This window comes from Apostichopus japonicus, chromosome 14 (assembly GCF_037975245.1).
Source record: "Apostichopus japonicus isolate 1M-3 chromosome 14, ASM3797524v1, whole genome shotgun sequence".
NCBI lineage: Eukaryota > Metazoa > Echinodermata > Holothuroidea > Aspidochirotida > Stichopodidae > Apostichopus > Apostichopus japonicus.
The window spans coordinates 2,334,761-2,357,642 of NC_092574.1; the positions used below are offsets into that span (position 1 = coordinate 2,334,761).

The 22,882-nt window shown below is 40.8% G+C and overlaps 1 long non-coding RNA gene across 1 annotated transcript; it reads left to right on the plus strand.

Annotated features, from left to right (window-relative positions):
* Nucleotides 1-650: 650 nt before the first annotated feature.
* LOC139979552 (uncharacterized) lies at nt 651-22,325 on the plus strand. The gene is made up of 8 exons (XR_011797208.1): nt 651-818; nt 3,708-3,897; nt 6,788-6,977; nt 9,865-10,054; nt 12,943-13,132; nt 16,022-16,211; nt 19,100-19,289; nt 22,178-22,325. It is a non-coding gene; the product is annotated as an uncharacterized lncRNA (long non-coding RNA).
* Nucleotides 22,326-22,882: the final 557 nt, after the last annotated feature.

Consider the following 22,882-nt stretch of genomic DNA (forward strand, 5'->3'; position numbering starts at 1 on the left):
CAGATATCAACGGGGGAATGGGGGGGGGGGGTCTGATATGTCAGTTGACAACTTCTAGCTATACTTAGCGGACCAAAAACGTGACGGACTTATAGTGTGTAAGATAATGGAACGATTACTTCTGGTATATGACACTTACAACAGCTATAAATAGAAAGCTCCCGATGGATCTTTTAAAGTCCAAATTTTAAAGGGGAAAAAAAAAGAGGGCAATATTTTGAGATAAAAAGACAACATTGTGAGATTTGGGGACACTGTTTTTCTTTCCTATGTCCTTATTAAGCCACCGTACAATGCTGACATATTGTGCACACACAATTAAACTGCCCGCATGCAACCATCACAGTAAGTCTACTGCTGTACACATGCAAGTAAAGGTTTAGTAGCTACAGCGTGATAATCTGACGTCTATCTTGTCCGTGCGCACATGCAAACAGTTATACAAGAGCGCTCACAAGAATATTCAGCACAAAATCAGAAGCGCGCGCTCCGAAATATTTGTCTGCATTGCATGCTGTACGTACATAATACCTCCGTGCGCGCGTGTGCGTTGATCTATATACGAGTGTTTACTATACCGTCACACACAGTGGATTTTCAATGGAAAATATTTGTTGTCATTTTGTAGGCGTCCATATCAACACGTACTGTACTGGGCAGTTCTCTCTTCATTGCAAGCAGTGTGGTCTAGACGTTGGATATATCTTGACGTCGTTCCTCGCCTTAATTTAGTTGTTCGAACGACTACAATGACGGCCCGGGGTTGCAGAGAAGAAAAGGACGACATTTCAAGACATCGTAAACATAACGTGATTACGGTTAGTGATATTTTACATTATCTGAAGTTGTCTGCGTGCATGTATGTCTGTCTGTGAAGTTAGCCTATGCATAGTCTGCAACGTATACCTAGTCTAGGCCTATCAGTATATATGCCTTACTTTTGACAACAGTTTTATGCACAACGAGAACAGTGTTACGTCATGGATATGTACCTATGAGCAACTGAGGCATTTTGACGGCACTTAATGCTTTCTGGGATCAGTGTAGAAAAGTCTGTAGGAGAGTTAAAATACGTTCGGTCGGGATTGCGCCAGTAATATGTCGGTTACTTCTTGTAGGTGCCAGACGTGGCACGAGAAGTTGAGAGCGCCATCGATGGCCATCTTCTACATGTCATCTATCCATTAGCGGCAGGGCTATTATTCACGATGTTACCATAGCAATGGAGCGTTAGATTTTAGATTCAAAACGGAGCTATTTTAAATGAATATACAAGTCCCATGGAATTGTCGTGAATTTCATATTTGCTTTGGTCATAATACGTTAAATACAGAGTAAAAGCTAGATAAGGTAGAAATTAGATAGATTTATTCGACAATGAGTAAAGTTTACCGGTAGAAAGTCCTAGTATGTCATAATTAAATCCTCCGCGCTACTAGGTTTAATTCTCGGCTAAGTCTGCTGTATTCGCATTATCTGCTTTGTGTACCGTCATGAATACCGCACGTTTCGATCGTTGTTAATGCACGGAGAGCTCGTGGCATTGTTTATAACGTTACCGTACCTGTTTGTATCACACTGTCTTTCAAACGCCTGCCTCAGTAAATCAGCATTTAAGAAATGTGAAGTTGTTCTAACAGGAGCATAGCTGTTTCCACACTTAACGGTTTATAATATAAAGGCTAAGTAATGACACAACATTCCCGAAGAACAAATATTATCAAGATTGTCAGAAAAGATGTCGCGGTGGCCTTACACTGTACAAAAGAAGCATTTCTTTTTGCAGGTACAATTTTCGTCCTTATGTATACTTTCATTAAAATTTCCAGTGAAAGGCGACGAGCGAGACAGAAATCAAATTTACTACTCAGGTCTTAAGTTCCGATTGGTTTCTAAGTACAAGTTGTGCAAAATATTGCAATGACCTACTTCGTTTACGCGAAACAATATACCAAATAGAAACAACCCCACCCCCCCCCTAAAAAAAAAACAGACAGACAAACAAACAAAGCAAAACAAATTTAAAACACCATGCATGTACATGCAGATATTAACAACAACCCCCCCCCCCAAAAAAAAAAAAAAAAAATTATATAAAATAGTGCTTCGGCGTGGAATCGAACCTAGGCAGACATGAGCATCAATTTAATCTTAAATAAATTGTGATTACTTGACGAGAAAAAGATGAATGCAAAATGTCAATAATTAATTTGAATTATTGTATTATAAAATTGAAGACAGAAAGCTAAAATTAACAAGAGATTACGCCTCATCGAGGCCATGGTTTCACTGAACGTTGAACATCAACCCAGTCCGAATCGACGTGAGCCCTCCATTGCAAGTCAGCTAGCCCACTTCTGGCCCGAAGGCCGGACTCTAAACGTAATCTCCCGGATGCTTTTGCGAACTAAGGGAGGATACGGAATTGGGATCCTAGGCCCGTGTAAAAATTCCACCTTGGCGATGCCGTTATAAACAAAGCAGTGTCTGTCATCCGATCGGCGCGATTCACACAGCCTGACAACAAACACCGACGCGCAGTGCTGTCTTCCAACCGTTCAGGCCACCACGCCAGCCTGGTGATTCTTGGGTCGAAATAATACTTCCAGTTCCAGATTGTTCCAAAACAATGTGATATGAATGCGTACCGTGCCCCAATTGGAGTATTGTACATTCGCACAAAAGTTTAACCGTGAAAGAAGAAACACGAAAAACAAAAAAACAAAAACACGAAAAAAACAACCAAAAAACACACGAAAAGACAAGTAAATTAAAAGCACACACACATACACACACAAGACGTAAAATGACTTAACGCAGTGCTTGTTTTGGCATATTTCCAGTCACCACGATCGTTTTGAATGCCTTGATGTGGAAGCACATAAATCAAAGTAGAGATGATGTGCAAATAAGGAGGATTGGAGGTGACACAGAGCATTTCATAAATTCTGTGTTTAAATCTGGATATGTTTCTCCGTGCGAGCAGACGGTTCAGTGTGCTTAACTTGCTCCTCTTCTAGCCCAAAGTCTAAACTGCGTCATGATATAGAAATGCGCATGCACCCTGACAGGCCAAGCCCTCAGATATCAACGGGGAATGGGGGGGGGGGGTCTGATATGTCAGTTGACAACTTCTAGCTATACTTTAGCGGACCCAAAACGTGACGGACTTATAGTGTGTAAGATAATGGAACGATTACTTCTGGTATATGACACTTACAACAGCTATAAAATAGAAAGCTCCCGATGGATCTTTTAAAGTCCAAATTTTAAAGGGGAAAAAAAAAGAGGCAATATTTTGAGATAAAAAGACAACATTGTGAGATTTGGGGACACTGTTTTTCTTTCCTATGTCCTTATTAAGCCACCGTACAATGCTGACATATTGTGCACACACAATTAAACTGCCGCATGCAACCATCACAGTAGTCTACTGCTGTACACATGCAAGTAAAGGTTTAGTAGCTACAGCGTGATAATCTGACGTCTATCTTGTCCGTGCGCACATGCAAACAGTTATACAAGAGCGCTCACAAGAATATTCAGCACAAAATCAGAAGCGCGCGCTCCGAAATATTTGTCTGCATTGCATGCTGTACGTACATAATACCTCCGTGCGCGCGTGTGCGTTGATCTATATACGAGTGTTTACTATACCGTCACACACAGTGGATTTTCAATGGAAAATATTTGTTGTCATTTTGTAGGCGTCCATATCAACACGTACTGTACTGGGCAGTTCTCTCTTCATTGCAAGCAGTGTGGTCTAGACGTTGGATATATCTTGACGTCGTTCCTCGCCTTAATTTAGTTGTTCGAACGACTACAATGACGGCCCGGGGTTGCAGAGAAGAAAAGGACGACATTTCAAGACATCGTAAACATAACGTGATTACGGTTAGTGATATTTTACATTATCTGAAGTTGTCTGCGTGCATGTATGTCTGTCTGTGAAGTTAGCCTATGCATAGTCTGCAACGTATACCTAGTCTAGGCCTATCAGTATATATGCCTTACTTTTGACAACAGTTTTATGCACAACGAGAACAGTGTTACGTCATGGATATGTACCTATGAGCAACTGAGGCATTTTGACGGCACTTAATGCTTTCTGGGATCAGTGTAGAAAAGTCTGTAGGAGAGTTAAAATACGTTCGGTCGGGATTGCGCCAGTAATATGTCGGTTACTTCTTGTAGGTGCCAGACGTGGCACGAGAAGTTGAGAGCGCCATCGATGGCCATCTTCTACATGTCATCTATCCATTAGCGGCAGGGCTATTATTCACGATGTTACCATAGCAATGGAGCGTTAGATTTTAGATTCAAAACGGAGCTATTTTAAATGAATATACAAGTCCCATGGAATTGTCGTGAATTTCATATTTGCTTTGGTCATAATACGTTAAATACAGAGTAAAAGCTAGATAAGGTAGAAATTAGATAGATTTATTCGACAATGAGTAAAGTTTACCGGTAGAAAGTCCTAGTATGTCATAATTAAATCCTCCGCGCTACTAGGTTTAATTCTCGGCTAAGTCTGCTGTATTCGCATTATCTGCTTTGTGTACCGTCATGAATACCGCACGTTTCGATCGTTGTTAATGCACGGAGAGCTCGTGGCATTGTTTATAACGTTACCGTACCTGTTTGTATCACACTGTCTTTCAAACGCCTGCCTCAGTAAATCAGCATTTAAGAAATGTGAAGTTGTTCTAACAGGAGCATAGCTGTTTCCACACTTAACGGTTTATAATATAAAGGCTAAGTAATGACACAACATTCCCGAAGAACAAATATTATCAAGATTGTCAGAAAAGATGTCGCGGTGGCCTTACACTGTACAAAAGAAGCATTTCTTTTTGCAGGTACAATTTTCGTCCTTATGTATACTTTCATTAAAATTTCCAGTGAAAGGCGACGAGCGAGACAGAAATCAAATTTACTACTCAGGTCTTAAGTTCCGATTGGTTTCTAAGTACAAGTTGTGCAAAATATTGCAATGACCTACTTCGTTTACGCGAAACAATATACCAAATAGAAACAACCCCCACCCCCCCCTAAAAAAAAAACAGACAGACAAACAAACAAAGCAAAACAAATTTAAAACACCATGCATGTACATGCAGATATTAACAACAACCCCCCCCCCCAAAAAAAAAAAAAAAAAAATTATATAAAATAGTGCTTCGGCGTGGAATCGAACCTAGGCAGACATGAGCATCAATTTAATCTTAAATAAATTGTGATTACTTAGCGAGAAAAAGATGAATGCAAAATGTCAATAATTAATTTGAATTATTGTATTATAAAATTGAAGACAGAAAGCTAAAATTAACAAGAGATTACGCCTCATCGAGGCCATGGTTTCACTGAACGTTGAACATCAACCCAGTCCGAATCGACGTGAGCCCTCCATTGCAAGTCAGCTAGCCCACTTCTGGCCCGAAGGCCGGACTCTAAACGTAATCTCCCGGATGCTTTTGCGAACTAAGGGAGGATACGGAATTGGGATCCTAGGCCCGTGTAAAAATTCCACCTTGGCGATGCCGTTATAAACAAAGCAGTGTCTGTCATCCGATCGGCGCGATTCACACAGCCTGACAACAAACACCGACGCGCAGTGCTGTCTTCCAACCGTTCAGGCCACCACGCCAGCCTGGTGATTCTTGGGTCGAAATAATACTTCCAGTTCCAGATTGTTCCAAAACAATGTGATATGAATGCGTACCGTGCCCCAATTGGAGTATTGTACATTCGCACAAAAGTTTAACCGTGAAAGAAGAAACACGAAAAACAAAAAAACAAAAACACGAAAAAAACAACCAAAAAACACACGAAAAGACAAGTAAATTAAAAGCACACACACATACACACACAAGACGTAAAATGACTTAACGCAGTGCTTGTTTTGGCATATTTCCAGTCACCACGATCGTTTTGAATGCCTTGATGTGGAAGCACATAAATCAAAGTAGAGATGATGTGCAAATAAGGAGGATTGGAGGTGACACAGAGCATTTCATAAATTCTGTGTTTAAATCTGGATATGTTTCTCCGTGCGAGCAGACGGTTCAGTGTGCTTAACTTGCTCCTCTTCTAGCCCAAAGTCTAAACTGCGTCATGATATAGAAATGCGCATGCACCCTGACAGGCCAAGCCCTCAGATATCAACGGGGGAATGGGGGGGGGGGTCTGATATGTCAGTTGACAACTTCTAGCTATACTTTAGCGGACCCAAAACGTGACGGACTTATAGTGTGTAAGATAATGGAACGATTACTTCTGGTATATGACACTTACAACAGCTATAAAATAGAAAGCTCCCGATGGATCTTTTAAAGTCCAAATTTTAAAGGGGAAAAAAAAAGAGGCAATATTTTGAGATAAAAAGACAACATTGTGAGATTTGGGGACACTGTTTTTCTTTCCTATGTCCTTATTAAGCCACCGTACAATGCTGACATATTGTGCACACACAATTAAACTGCCGCATGCAACCATCACAGTAGTCTACTGCTGTACACATGCAAGTAAAGGTTTAGTAGCTACAGCGTGATAATCTGACGTCTATCTTGTCCGTGCGCACATGCAAACAGTTATACAAGAGCGCTCACAAGAATATTCAGCACAAAATCAGAAGCGCGCGCTCCGAAATATTTGTCTGCATTGCATGCTGTACGTACATAATACCTCCGTGCGCGCGTGTGCGTTGATCTATATACGAGTGTTTACTATACCGTCACACACAGTGGATTTTCAATGGAAAATATTTGTTGTCATTTTGTAGGCGTCCATATCAACACGTACTGTACTGGGCAGTTCTCTCTTCATTGCAAGCAGTGTGGTCTAGACGTTGGATATATCTTGACGTCGTTCCTCGCCTTAATTTAGTTGTTCGAACGACTACAATGACGGCCCGGGGTTGCAGAGAAGAAAAGGACGACATTTCAAGACATCGTAAACATAACGTGATTACGGTTAGTGATATTTTACATTATCTGAAGTTGTCTGCGTGCATGTATGTCTGTCTGTGAAGTTAGCCTATGCATAGTCTGCAACGTATACCTAGTCTAGGCCTATCAGTATATATGCCTTACTTTTGACAACAGTTTTATGCACAACGAGAACAGTGTTACGTCATGGATATGTACCTATGAGCAACTGAGGCATTTTGACGGCACTTAATGCTTTCTGGGATCAGTGTAGAAAAGTCTGTAGGAGAGTTAAAATACGTTCGGTCGGGATTGCGCCAGTAATATGTCGGTTACTTCTTGTAGGTGCCAGACGTGGCACGAGAAGTTGAGAGCGCCATCGATGGCCATCTTCTACATGTCATCTATCCATTAGCGGCAGGGCTATTATTCACGATGTTACCATAGCAATGGAGCGTTAGATTTTAGATTCAAAACGGAGCTATTTTAAATGAATATACAAGTCCCATGGAATTGTCGTGAATTTCATATTTGCTTTGGTCATAATACGTTAAATACAGAGTAAAAGCTAGATAAGGTAGAAATTAGATAGATTTATTCGACAATGAGTAAAGTTTACCGGTAGAAAGTCCTAGTATGTCATAATTAAATCCTCCGCGCTACTAGGTTTAATTCTCGGCTAAGTCTGCTGTATTCGCATTATCTGCTTTGTGTACCGTCATGAATACCGCACGTTTCGATCGTTGTTAATGCACGGAGAGCTCGTGGCATTGTTTATAACGTTACCGTACCTGTTTGTATCACACTGTCTTTCAAACGCCTGCCTCAGTAAATCAGCATTTAAGAAATGTGAAGTTGTTCTAACAGGAGCATAGCTGTTTCCACACTTAACGGTTTATAATATAAAGGCTAAGTAATGACACAACATTCCCGAAGAACAAATATTATCAAGATTGTCAGAAAAGATGTCGCGGTGGCCTTACACTGTACAAAAGAAGCATTTCTTTTTGCAGGTACAATTTTCGTCCTTATGTATACTTTCATTAAAATTTCCAGTGAAAGGCGACGAGCGAGACAGAAATCAAATTTACTACTCAGGTCTTAAGTTCCGATTGGTTTCTAAGTACAAGTTGTGCAAAATATTGCAATGACCTACTTCGTTTACGCGAAACAATATACCAAATAGAAACAACCCCCACCCCCCCTAAAAAAAAAACAGACAGACAAACAAACAAAGCAAAACAAATTTAAAACACCATGCATGTACATGCAGATATTAACAACAACCCCCCCCCCAAAAAAAAAAAAAAAAAATTATATAAAATAGTGCTTCGGCGTGGAATCGAACCTAGGCAGACATGAGCATCAATTTAATCTTAAATAAATTGTGATTACTTAGCGAGAAAAAGATGAATGCAAAATGTCAATAATTAATTTGAATTATTGTATTATAAAATTGAAGACAGAAAGCTAAAATTAACAAGAGATTACGCCTCATCGAGGCCATGGTTTCACTGAACGTTGAACATCAACCCAGTCCGAATCGACGTGAGCCCTCCATTGCAAGTCAGCTAGCCCACTTCTGGCCCGAAGGCCGGACTCTAAACGTAATCTCCCGGATGCTTTTGCGAACTAAGGGAGGATACGGAATTGGGATCCTAGGCCCGTGTAAAAATTCCACCTTGGCGATGCCGTTATAAACAAAGCAGTGTCTGTCATCCGATCGGCGCGATTCACACAGCCTGACAACAAACACCGACGCGCAGTGCTGTCTTCCAACCGTTCAGGCCACCACGCCAGCCTGGTGATTCTTGGGTCGAAATAATACTTCCAGTTCCAGATTGTTCCAAAACAATGTGATATGAATGCGTACCGTGCCCCAATTGGAGTATTGTACATTCGCACAAAAGTTTAACCGTGAAAGAAGAAACACGAAAAACAAAAAAACAAAAACACGAAAAAAACAACCAAAAAACACACGAAAAGACAAGTAAATTAAAAGCACACACACATACACACACAAGACGTAAAATGACTTAACGCAGTGCTTGTTTTGGCATATTTCCAGTCACCACGATCGTTTTGAATGCCTTGATGTGGAAGCACATAAATCAAAGTAGAGATGATGTGCAAATAAGGAGGATTGGAGGTGACACAGAGCATTTCATAAATTCTGTGTTTAAATCTGGATATGTTTCTCCGTGCGAGCAGACGGTTCAGTGTGCTTAACTTGCTCCTCTTCTAGCCCAAAGTCTAAACTGCGTCATGATATAGAAATGCGCATGCACCCTGACAGGCCAAGCCCTCAGATATCAACGGGGGAATGGGGGGGGGGGTCTGATATGTCAGTTGACAACTTCTAGCTATACTTTAGCGGACCCAAAACGTGACGGACTTATAGTGTGTAAGATAATGGAACGATTACTTCTGGTATATGACACTTACAACAGCTATAAAATAGAAAGCTCCCGATGGATCTTTTAAAGTCCAAATTTTAAAGGGGAAAAAAAAAGAGGCAATATTTTGAGATAAAAAGACAACATTGTGAGATTTGGGGACACTGTTTTTCTTTCCTATGTCCTTATTAAGCCACCGTACAATGCTGACATATTGTGCACACACAATTAAACTGCCGCATGCAACCATCACAGTAGTCTACTGCTGTACACATGCAAGTAAAGGTTTAGTAGCTACAGCGTGATAATCTGACGTCTATCTTGTCCGTGCGCACATGCAAACAGTTATACAAGAGCGCTCACAAGAATATTCAGCACAAAATCAGAAGCGCGCGCTCCGAAATATTTGTCTGCATTGCATGCTGTACGTACATAATACCTCCGTGCGCGCGTGTGCGTTGATCTATATACGAGTGTTTACTATACCGTCACACACAGTGGATTTTCAATGGAAAATATTTGTTGTCATTTTGTAGGCGTCCATATCAACACGTACTGTACTGGGCAGTTCTCTCTTCATTGCAAGCAGTGTGGTCTAGACGTTGGATATATCTTGACGTCGTTCCTCGCCTTAATTTAGTTGTTCGAACGACTACAATGACGGCCCGGGGTTGCAGAGAAGAAAAGGACGACATTTCAAGACATCGTAAACATAACGTGATTACGGTTAGTGATATTTTACATTATCTGAAGTTGTCTGCGTGCATGTATGTCTGTCTGTGAAGTTAGCCTATGCATAGTCTGCAACGTATACCTAGTCTAGGCCTATCAGTATATATGCCTTACTTTTGACAACAGTTTTATGCACAACGAGAACAGTGTTACGTCATGGATATGTACCTATGAGCAACTGAGGCATTTTGACGGCACTTAATGCTTTCTGGGATCAGTGTAGAAAAGTCTGTAGGAGAGTTAAAATACGTTCGGTCGGGATTGCGCCAGTAATATGTCGGTTACTTCTTGTAGGTGCCAGACGTGGCACGAGAAGTTGAGAGCGCCATCGATGGCCATCTTCTACATGTCATCTATCCATTAGCGGCAGGGCTATTATTCACGATGTTACCATAGCAATGGAGCGTTAGATTTTAGATTCAAAACGGAGCTATTTTAAATGAATATACAAGTCCCATGGAATTGTCGTGAATTTCATATTTGCTTTGGTCATAATACGTTAAATACAGAGTAAAAGCTAGATAAGGTAGAAATTAGATAGATTTATTCGACAATGAGTAAAGTTTACCGGTAGAAAGTCCTAGTATGTCATAATTAAATCCTCCGCGCTACTAGGTTTAATTCTCGGCTAAGTCTGCTGTATTCGCATTATCTGCTTTGTGTACCGTCATGAATACCGCACGTTTCGATCGTTGTTAATGCACGGAGAGCTCGTGGCATTGTTTATAACGTTACCGTACCTGTTTGTATCACACTGTCTTTCAAACGCCTGCCTCAGTAAATCAGCATTTAAGAAATGTGAAGTTGTTCTAACAGGAGCATAGCTGTTTCCACACTTAACGGTTTATAATATAAAGGCTAAGTAATGACACAACATTCCCGAAGAACAAATATTATCAAGATTGTCAGAAAAGATGTCGCGGTGGCCTTACACTGTACAAAAGAAGCATTTCTTTTTGCAGGTACAATTTTCGTCCTTATGTATACTTTCATTAAAATTTCCAGTGAAAGGCGACGAGCGAGACAGAAATCAAATTTACTACTCAGGTCTTAAGTTCCGATTGGTTTCTAAGTACAAGTTGTGCAAAATATTGCAATGACCTACTTCGTTTACGCGAAACAATATACCAAATAGAAACAACCCCCACCCCCCCTAAAAAAAAAACAGACAGACAAACAAACAAAGCAAAACAAATTTAAAACACCATGCATGTACATGCAGATATTAACAACAACCCCCCCCCCCCAAAAAAAAAAAAAAAAAATTATATAAAATAGTGCTTCGGCGTGGAATCGAACCTAGGCAGACATGAGCATCAATTTAATCTTAAATAAATTGTGATTACTTAGCGAGAAAAAGATGAATGCAAAATGTCAATAATTAATTTGAATTATTGTATTATAAAATTGAAGACAGAAAGCTAAAATTAACAAGAGATTACGCCTCATCGAGGCCATGGTTTCACTGAACGTTGAACATCAACCCAGTCCGAATCGACGTGAGCCCTCCATTGCAAGTCAGCTAGCCCACTTCTGGCCCGAAGGCCGGACTCTAAACGTAATCTCCCGGATGCTTTTGCGAACTAAGGGAGGATACGGAATTGGGATCCTAGGCCCGTGTAAAAATTCCACCTTGGCGATGCCGTTATAAACAAAGCAGTGTCTGTCATCCGATCGGCGCGATTCACACAGCCTGACAACAAACACCGACGCGCAGTGCTGTCTTCCAACCGTTCAGGCCACCACGCCAGCCTGGTGATTCTTGGGTCGAAATAATACTTCCAGTTCCAGATTGTTCCAAAACAATGTGATATGAATGCGTACCGTGCCCCAATTGGAGTATTGTACATTCGCACAAAAGTTTAACCGTGAAAGAAGAAACACGAAAAACAAAAAAACAAAAACACGAAAAAAACAACCAAAAAACACACGAAAAGACAAGTAAATTAAAAGCACACACATACACACACAAGACGTAAAATGACTTAACGCAGTGCTTGTTTTGGCATATTTCCAGTCACCACGATCGTTTTGAATGCCTTGATGTGGAAGCACATAAATCAAAGTAGAGATGATGTGCAAATAAGGAGGATTGGAGGTGACACAGAGCATTTCATAAATTCTGTGTTTAAATCTGGATATGTTTCTCCGTGCGAGCAGACGGTTCAGTGTGCTTAACTTGCTCCTCTTCTAGCCCAAAGTCTAAACTGCGTCATGATATAGAAATGCGCATGCACCCTGACAGGCCAAGCCCTCAGATATCAACGGGGGAATGGGGGGGGGGGGTCTGATATGTCAGTTGACAACTTCTAGCTATACTTTAGCGGACCCAAAACGTGACGGACTTATAGTGTGTAAGATAATGGAACGATTACTTCTGGTATATGACACTTACAACAGCTATAAAATAGAAAGCTCCCGATGGATCTTTTAAAGTCCAAATTTTAAAGGGGAAAAAAAAAGAGGCAATATTTTGAGATAAAAAGACAACATTGTGAGATTTGGGGACACTGTTTTTCTTTCCTATGTCCTTATTAAGCCACCGTACAATGCTGACATATTGTGCACACACAATTAAACTGCCGCATGCAACCATCACAGTAGTCTACTGCTGTACACATGCAAGTAAAGGTTTAGTAGCTACAGCGTGATAATCTGACGTCTATCTTGTCCGTGCGCACATGCAAACAGTTATACAAGAGCGCTCACAAGAATATTCAGCACAAAATCAGAAGCGCGCGCTCCGAAATATTTGTCTGCATTGCATGCTGTACGTACATAATACCTCCGTGCGCGCGTGTGCGTTGATCTATATACGAGTGTTTACTATACCGTCACACACAGTGGATTTTCAATGGAAAATATTTGTTGTCATTTTGTAGGCGTCCATATCAACACGTACTGTACTGGGCAGTTCTCTCTTCATTGCAAGCAGTGTGGTCTAGACGTTGGATATATCTTGACGTCGTTCCTCGCCTTAATTTAGTTGTTCGAACGACTACAATGACGGCCCGGGGTTGCAGAGAAGAAAAGGACGACATTTCAAGACATCGTAAACATAACGTGATTACGGTTAGTGATATTTTACATTATCTGAAGTTGTCTGCGTGCATGTATGTCTGTCTGTGAAGTTAGCCTATGCATAGTCTGCAACGTATACCTAGTCTAGGCCTATCAGTATATATGCCTTACTTTTGACAACAGTTTTATGCACAACGAGAACAGTGTTACGTCATGGATATGTACCTATGAGCAACTGAGGCATTTTGACGGCACTTAATGCTTTCTGGGATCAGTGTAGAAAAGTCTGTAGGAGAGTTAAAATACGTTCGGTCGGGATTGCGCCAGTAATATGTCGGTTACTTCTTGTAGGTGCCAGACGTGGCACGAGAAGTTGAGAGCGCCATCGATGGCCATCTTCTACATGTCATCTATCCATTAGCGGCAGGGCTATTATTCACGATGTTACCATAGCAATGGAGCGTTAGATTTTAGATTCAAAACGGAGCTATTTTAAATGAATATACAAGTCCCATGGAATTGTCGTGAATTTCATATTTGCTTTGGTCATAATACGTTAAATACAGAGTAAAAGCTAGATAAGGTAGAAATTAGATAGATTTATTCGACAATGAGTAAAGTTTACCGGTAGAAAGTCCTAGTATGTCATAATTAAATCCTCCGCGCTACTAGGTTTAATTCTCGGCTAAGTCTGCTGTATTCGCATTATCTGCTTTGTGTACCGTCATGAATACCGCACGTTTCGATCGTTGTTAATGCACGGAGAGCTCGTGGCATTGTTTATAACGTTACCGTACCTGTTTGTATCACACTGTCTTTCAAACGCCTGCCTCAGTAAATCAGCATTTAAGAAATGTGAAGTTGTTCTAACAGGAGCATAGCTGTTTCCACACTTAACGGTTTATAATATAAAGGCTAAGTAATGACACAACATTCCCGAAGAACAAATATTATCAAGATTGTCAGAAAAGATGTCGCGGTGGCCTTACACTGTACAAAAGAAGCATTTCTTTTTGCAGGTACAATTTTCGTCCTTATGTATACTTTCATTAAAATTTCCAGTGAAAGGCGACGAGCGAGACAGAAATCAAATTTACTACTCAGGTCTTAAGTTCCGATTGGTTTCTAAGTACAAGTTGTGCAAAATATTGCAATGACCTACTTCGTTTACGCGAAACAATATACCAAATAGAAACAACCCCCACCCCCCCTAAAAAAAAAACAGACAGACAAACAAACAAAGCAAAACAAATTTAAAACACCATGCATGTACATGCAGATATTAACAACAACCCCCCCCCCCCAAAAAAAAAAAAAAAAAATTATATAAAATAGTGCTTCGGCGTGGAATCGAACCTAGGCAGACATGAGCATCAATTTAATCTTAAATAAATTGTGATTACTTAGCGAGAAAAAGATGAATGCAAAATGTCAATAATTAATTTGAATTATTGTATTATAAAATTGAAGACAGAAAGCTAAAATTAACAAGAGATTACGCCTCATCGAGGCCATGGTTTCACTGAACGTTGAACATCAACCCAGTCCGAATCGACGTGAGCCCTCCATTGCAAGTCAGCTAGCCCACTTCTGGCCCGAAGGCCGGACTCTAAACGTAATCTCCCGGATGCTTTTGCGAACTAAGGGAGGATACGGAATTGGGATCCTAGGCCCGTGTAAAAATTCCACCTTGGCGATGCCGTTATAAACAAAGCAGTGTCTGTCATCCGATCGGCGCGATTCACACAGCCTGACAACAAACACCGACGCGCAGTGCTGTCTTCCAACCGTTCAGGCCACCACGCCAGCCTGGTGATTCTTGGGTCGAAATAATACTTCCAGTTCCAGATTGTTCCAAAACAATGTGATATGAATGCGTACCGTGCCCCAATTGGAGTATTGTACATTCGCACAAAAGTTTAACCGTGAAAGAAGAAACACGAAAAACAAAAAAACAAAAACACGAAAAAAACAACCAAAAAACACACGAAAAGACAAGTAAATTAAAAGCACACACACATACACACACAAGACGTAAAATGACTTAACGCAGTGCTTGTTTTGGCATATTTCCAGTCACCACGATCGTTTTGAATGCCTTGATGTGGAAGCACATAAATCAAAGTAGAGATGATGTGCAAATAAGGAGGATTGGAGGTGACACAGAGCATTTCATAAATTCTGTGTTTAAATCTGGATATGTTTCTCCGTGCGAGCAGACGGTTCAGTGTGCTTAACTTGCTCCTCTTCTAGCCCAAAGTCTAAACTGCGTCATGATATAGAAATGCGCATGCACCCTGACAGGCCAAGCCCTCAGATATCAACGGGGGAATGGGGGGGGGGGTCTGATATGTCAGTTGACAACTTCTAGCTATACTTTAGCGGACCCAAAACGTGACGGACTTATAGTGTGTAAGATAATGGAACGATTACTTCTGGTATATGACACTTACAACAGCTATAAAATAGAAAGCTCCCGATGGATCTTTTAAAGTCCAAATTTTAAAGGGGAAAAAAAAAGAGGCAATATTTTGAGATAAAAAGACAACATTGTGAGATTTGGGGACACTGTTTTTCTTTCCTATGTCCTTATTAAGCCACCGTACAATGCTGACATATTGTGCACACACAATTAAACTGCCGCATGCAACCATCACAGTAGTCTACTGCTGTACACATGCAAGTAAAGGTTTAGTAGCTACAGCGTGATAATCTGACGTCTATCTTGTCCGTGCGCACATGCAAACAGTTATACAAGAGCGCTCACAAGAATATTCAGCACAAAATCAGAAGCGCGCGCTCCGAAATATTTGTCTGCATTGCATGCTGTACGTACATAATACCTCCGTGCGCGCGTGTGCGTTGATCTATATACGAGTGTTTACTATACCGTCACACACAGTGGATTTTCAATGGAAAATATTTGTTGTCATTTTGTAGGCGTCCATATCAACACGTACTGTACTGGGCAGTTCTCTCTTCATTGCAAGCAGTGTGGTCTAGACGTTGGATATATCTTGACGTCGTTCCTCGCCTTAATTTAGTTGTTCGAACGACTACAATGACGGCCCGGGGTTGCAGAGAAGAAAAGGACGACATTTCAAGACATCGTAAACATAACGTGATTACGGTTAGTGATATTTTACATTATCTGAAGTTGTCTGCGTGCATGTATGTCTGTCTGTGAAGTTAGCCTATGCATAGTCTGCAACGTATACCTAGTCTAGGCCTATCAGTATATATGCCTTACTTTTGACAACAGTTTTATGCACAACGAGAACAGTGTTACGTCATGGATATGTACCTATGAGCAACTGAGGCATTTTGACGGCACTTAATGCTTTCTGGGATCAGTGTAGAAAAGTCTGTAGGAGAGTTAAAATACGTTCGGTCGGGATTGCGCCAGTAATATGTCGGTTACTTCTTGTAGGTGCCAGACGTGGCACGAGAAGTTGAGAGCGCCATCGATGGCCATCTTCTACATGTCATCTATCCATTAGCGGCAGGGCTATTATTCACGATGTTACCATAGCAATGGAGCGTTAGATTTTAGATTCAAAACGGAGCTATTTTAAATGAATATACAAGTCCCATGGAATTGTCGTGAATTTCATATTTGCTTTGGTCATAATACGTTAAATACAGAGTAAAAGCTAGATAAGGTAGAAATTAGATAGATTTATTCGACAATGAGTAAAGTTTACCGGTAGAAAGTCCTAGTATGTCATAATTAAATCCTCCGCGCTACTAGGTTTAATTCTCGGCTAAGTCTGCTGTATTCGCATTATCTGCTTTGTGTACCGTCATGAATACCGCACGTTTCGATCGTTGTTAATGCACGGAGAGCTCGTGGCATTGTTTATAACGTTACCGTACCTGTTTGTATCACACTGTCTTTCAAACGCCTGCCTCAGTAAATCAGCATTTAAGAAATGTGAAGTTGTTCTAACAGGAGCATAGCTGTTTCCACACTTAACGGTTTATAATATAAAGGCTAAGTAATGACACAACATTCCCGAAGAACAAATATTATCAAGATTGTCAGAAAAGATGTCGCGGTGGCCTTACACTGTACAAAAGAAGCATTTCTTTTTGCAGGTACAATTTTCGTCCTTATGTATACTTTCATTAAAATTTCCAGTGAAAGGCGACGAGCGAGACAGAAATCAAATTTACTACTCAGGTCTTAAGTTCCGATTGGTTTCTAAGTACAAGTTGTGCAAAATATTGCAATGACCTACTTCGTTTACGCGAAACAATATACCAAATAGAAACAACCCCCACCCCCCCTAAAAAAAAAACAGACAGACAAACAAACAAAGCAAAACAAATTTAAAACACCATGCATGTACATGCAGATATTAACAACAACCCCCCCCCCAAAAAAAAAAAAAAAAAAAATTATATAAAATAGTGCTTCGGCGTGGAATCGAACCTAGGCAGACATGAGCATCAATTTAATCTTAAATAAATTGTGATTACTTAGCGAGAAAAAGATGAATGCAAAATGTCAATAATTAATTTGAATTATTGTATTATAAAATTGAAGACAGAAAGCTAAAATTAACAAGAGATTACGCCTCATCGAGGCCATGGTTTCACTGAACGTTGAACATCAACCCAGTCCGAATCGACGTGAGCCCTCCATTGCAAGTCAGCTAGCCCACTTCTGGCCCGAAGGCCGGACTCTAAACGTAATCTCCCGGATGCTTTTGCGAACTAAGGGAGGATACGGAATTGGGATCCTAGGCCCGTGTAAAAATTCCACCTTGGCGATGCCGTTATAAACAAAGCAGTGTCTGTCATCCGATCGGCGCGATTCACACAGCCTGACAACAAACACCGACGCGCAGTGCTGTCTTCCAACCGTTCAGGCCACCACGCCAGCCTGGTGATTCTTGGGTCGAAATAATACTTCCAGTTCCAGATTGTTCCAAAACAATGTGATATGAATGCGTACCGTGCCCCAATTGGAGTATTGTACATTCGCACAAAAGTTTAACCGTGAAAGAAGAAACACGAAAAACAAAAAAACAAAAACACGAAAAAAACAACCAAAAAACACACGAAAAGACAAGTAAATTAAAAGCACACACACATACACACACAAGACGTAAAATGACTTAACGCAGTGCTTGTTTTGGCATATTTCCAGTCACCACGATCGTTTTGAATGCCTTGATGTGGAAGCACATAAATCAAAGTAGAGATGATGTGCAAATAAGGAGGATTGGAGGTGACACAGAGCATTTCATAAATTCTGTGTTTAAATCTGGATATGTTTCTCCGTGCGAGCAGACGGTTCAGTGTGCTTAACTTGCTCCTCTTCTAGCCCAAAGTCTAAACTGCGTCATGATATAGAAATGCGCATGCACCCTGACAGGCCAAGCCCTCAGATATCAACGGGGGAATGGGGGGGGGGTCTGATATGTCAGTTGACAACTTCTAGCTATACTTTAGCGGACCCAAAACGTGACGGACTTATAGTGTGTAAGATAATGGAACGATTACTTCTGGTATATGACACTTACAACAGCTATAAAATAGAAAGCTCCCGATGGATCTTTTAAAGTCCAAATTTTAAAGGGGAAAAAAAAAGAGGCAATATTTTGAGATAAAAAGACAACATTGTGAGATTTGGGGACACTGTTTTTCTTTCCTATGTCCTTATTAAGCCACCGTACAATGCTGACATATTGTGCACACACAATTAAACTGCCGCATGCAACCATCACAGTAGTCTACTGCTGTACACATGCAAGTAAAGGTTTAGTAGCTACAGCGTGATAATCTGACGTCTATCTTGTCCGTGCGCACATGCAAACAGTTATACAAGAGCGCTCACAAGAATATTCAGCACAAAATCAGAAGCGCGCGCTCCGAAATATTTGTCTGCATTGCATGCTGTACGTACATAATACCTCCGTGCGCGCGTGTGCGTTGATCTATATACGAGTGTTTACTATACCGTCACACACAGTGGATTTTCAATGGAAAATATTTGTTGTCATTTTGTAGGCGTCCATATCAACACGTACTGTACTGGGCAGTTCTCTCTTCATTGCAAGCAGTGTGGTCTAGACGTTGGATATATCTTGACGTCGTTCCTCGCCTTAATTTAGTTGTTCGAACGACTACAATGACGGCCCGGGGTTGCAGAGAAGAAAAGGACGACATTTCAAGACATCGTAAACATAACGTGATTACGGTTAGTGATATTTTACATTATCTGAAGTTGTCTGCGTGCATGTATGTCTGTCTGTGAAGTTAGCCTATGCATAGTCTGCAACGTATACCTAGTCTAGGCCTATCAGTATATATGCCTTACTTTTGACAACAGTTTTATGCACAACGAGAACAGTGTTACGTCATGGATATGTACCTATGAGCAACTGAGGCATTTTGACGGCACTTAATGCTTTCTGGGATCAGTGTAGAAAAGTCTGTAGGAGAGTTAAAATACGTTCGGTCGGGATTGCGCCAGTAATATGTCGGTTACTTCTTGTAGGTGCCAGACGTGGCACGAGAAGTTGAGAGCGCCATCGATGGCCATCTTCTACATGTCATCTATCCATTAGCGGCAGGGCTATTATTCACGATGTTACCATAGCAATGGAGCGTTAGATTTTAGATTCAAAACGGAGCTATTTTAAATGAATATACAAGTCCCATGGAATTGTCGTGAATTTCATATTTGCTTTGGTCATAATACGTTAAATACAGAGTAAAAGCTAGATAAGGTAGAAATTAGATAGATTTATTCGACAATGAGTAAAGTTTACCGGTAGAAAGTCCTAGTATGTCATAATTAAATCCTCCGCGCTACTAGGTTTAATTCTCGGCTAAGTCTGCTGTATTCGCATTATCTGCTTTGTGTACCGTCATGAATACCGCACGTTTCGATCGTTGTTAATGCACGGAGAGCTCGTGGCATTGTTTATAACGTTACCGTACCTGTTTGTATCACACTGTCTTTCAAACGCCTGCCTCAGTAAATCAGCATTTAAGAAATGTGAAGTTGTTCTAACAGGAGCATAGCTGTTTCCACACTTAACGGTTTATAATATAAAGGCTAAGTAATGACACAACATTCCCGAAGAACAAATATTATCAAGATTGTCAGAAAAGATGTCGCGGTGGCCTTACACTGTACAAAAGAAGCATTTCTTTTTGCAGGTACAATTTTCGTCCTTATGTATACTTTCATTAAAATTTCCAGTGAAAGGCGACGAGCGAGACAGAAATCAAATTTACTACTCAGGTCTTAAGTTCCGATTGGTTTCTAAGTACAAGTTGTGCAAAATATTGCAATGACCTACTTCGTTTACGCGAAACAATATACCAAATAGAAACAACCCCCACCCCCCCTAAAAAAAAAACAGACAGACAAACAAACAAAGCAAAACAAATTTAAAACACCATGCATGTACATGCAGATATTAACAACAACCCCCCCCCCCAAAAAAAAAAAAAAAAAAATTATATAAAATAGTGCTTCGGCGTGGAATCGAACCTAGGCAGACATGAGCATCAATTTAATCTTAAATAAATTGTGATTACTTAGCGAGAAAAAGATGAATGCAAAATGTCAATAATTAATTTGAATTATTGTATTATAAAATTGAAGACAGAAAGCTAAAATTAACAAGAGATTACGCCTCATCGAGGCCATGGTTTCACTGAACGTTGAACATCAACCCAGTCCGAATCGACGTGAGCCCTCCATTGCAAGTCAGCTAGCCCACTTCTGGCCCGAAGGCCGGACTCTAAACGTAATCTCCCGGATGCTTTTGCGAACTAAGGGAGGATACGGAATTGGGATCCTAGGCCCGTGTAAAAATTCCACCTTGGCGATGCCGTTATAAACAAAGCAGTGTCTGTCATCCGATCGGCGCGATTCACACAGCCTGACAACAAACACCGACGCGCAGTGCTGTCTTCCAACCGTTCAGGCCACCACGCCAGCCTGGTGATTCTTGGGTCGAAATAATACTTCCAGTTCCAGATTGTTCCAAAACAATGTGATATGAATGCGTACCGTGCCCCAATTGGAGTATTGTACATTCGCACAAAAGTTTAACCGTGAAAGAAGAAACACGAAAAACAAAAAAACAAAAACACGAAAAAAACAACCAAAAAACACACGAAAAGACAAGTAAATTAAAAGCACACACACATACACACACAAGACGTAAAATGACTTAACGCAGTGCTTGTTTTGGCATATTTCCAGTCACCACGATCGTTTTGAATGCCTTGATGTGGAAGCACATAAATCAAAGTAGAGATGATGTGCAAATAAGGAGGATTGGAGGTGACACAGAGCATTTCATAAATTCTGTGTTTAAATCTGGATATGTTTCTCCGTGCGAGCAGACGGTTCAGTGTGCTTAACTTGCTCCTCTTCTAGCCCAAAGTCTAAACTGCGTCATGATATAGAAATGCGCATGCACCCTGACAGGCCAAGCCCTCAGATATCAACGGGGGAATGGGGGGGGGGTCTGATATGTCAGTTGACAACTTCTAGCTATACTTTAGCGGACCCAAAACGTGACGGACTTATAGTGTGTAAGATAATGGAACGATTACTTCTGGTATATGACACTTACAACAGCTATAAAATAGAAAGCTCCCGATGGATCTTTTAAAGTCCAAATTTTAAAGGGGAAAAAAAAAGAGGCAATATTTTGAGATAAAAAGACAACATTGTGAGATTTGGGGACACTGTTTTTCTTTCCTATGTCCTTATTAAGCCACCGTACAATGCTGACATATTGTGCACACACAATTAAACTGCCGCATGCAACCATCACAGTAGTCTACTGCTGTACACATGCAAGTAAAGGTTTAGTAGCTACAGCGTGATAATCTGACGTCTATCTTGTCCGTGCGCACATGCAAACAGTTATACAAGAGCGCTCACAAGAATATTCAGCACAAAATCAGAAGCGCGCGCTCCGAAATATTTGTCTGCATTGCATGCTGTACGTACATAATACCTCCGTGCGCGCGTGTGCGTTGATCTATATACGAGTGTTTACTATACCGTCACACACAGTGGATTTTCAATGGAAAATATTTGTTGTCATTTTGTAGGCGTCCATATCAACACGTACTGTACTGGGCAGTTCTCTCTTCATTGCAAGCAGTGTGGTCTAGACGTTGGATATATCTTGACGTCGTTCCTCGCCTTAATTTAGTTGTTCGAACGACTACAATGACGGCCCGGGGTTGCAGAGAAGAAAAGGACGACATTTCAAGACATCGTAAACATAACGTGATTACGGTTAGTGATATTTTACATTATCTGAAGTTGTCTGCGTGCATGTATGTCTGTCTGTGAAGTTAGCCTATGCATAGTCTGCAACGTATACCTAGTCTAGGCCTATCAGTATATATGCCTTACTTTTGACAACAGTTTTATGCACAACGAGAACAGTGTTACGTCATGGATATGTACCTATGAGCAACTGAGGCATTTTGACGGCACTTAATGCTTTCTGGGATCAGTGTAGAAAAGTCTGTAGGAGAGTTAAAATACGTTCGGTCGGGATTGCGCCAGTAATATGTCGGTTACTTCTTGTAGGTGCCAGACGTGGCACGAGAAGTTGAGAGCGCCATCGATGGCCATCTTCTACATGTCATCTATCCATTAGCGGCAGGGCTATTATTCACGATGTTACCATAGCAATGGAGCGTTAGATTTTAGATTCAAAACGGAGCTATTTTAAATGAATATACAAGTCCCATGGAATTGTCGTGAATTTCATATTTGCTTTGGTCATAATACGTTAAATACAG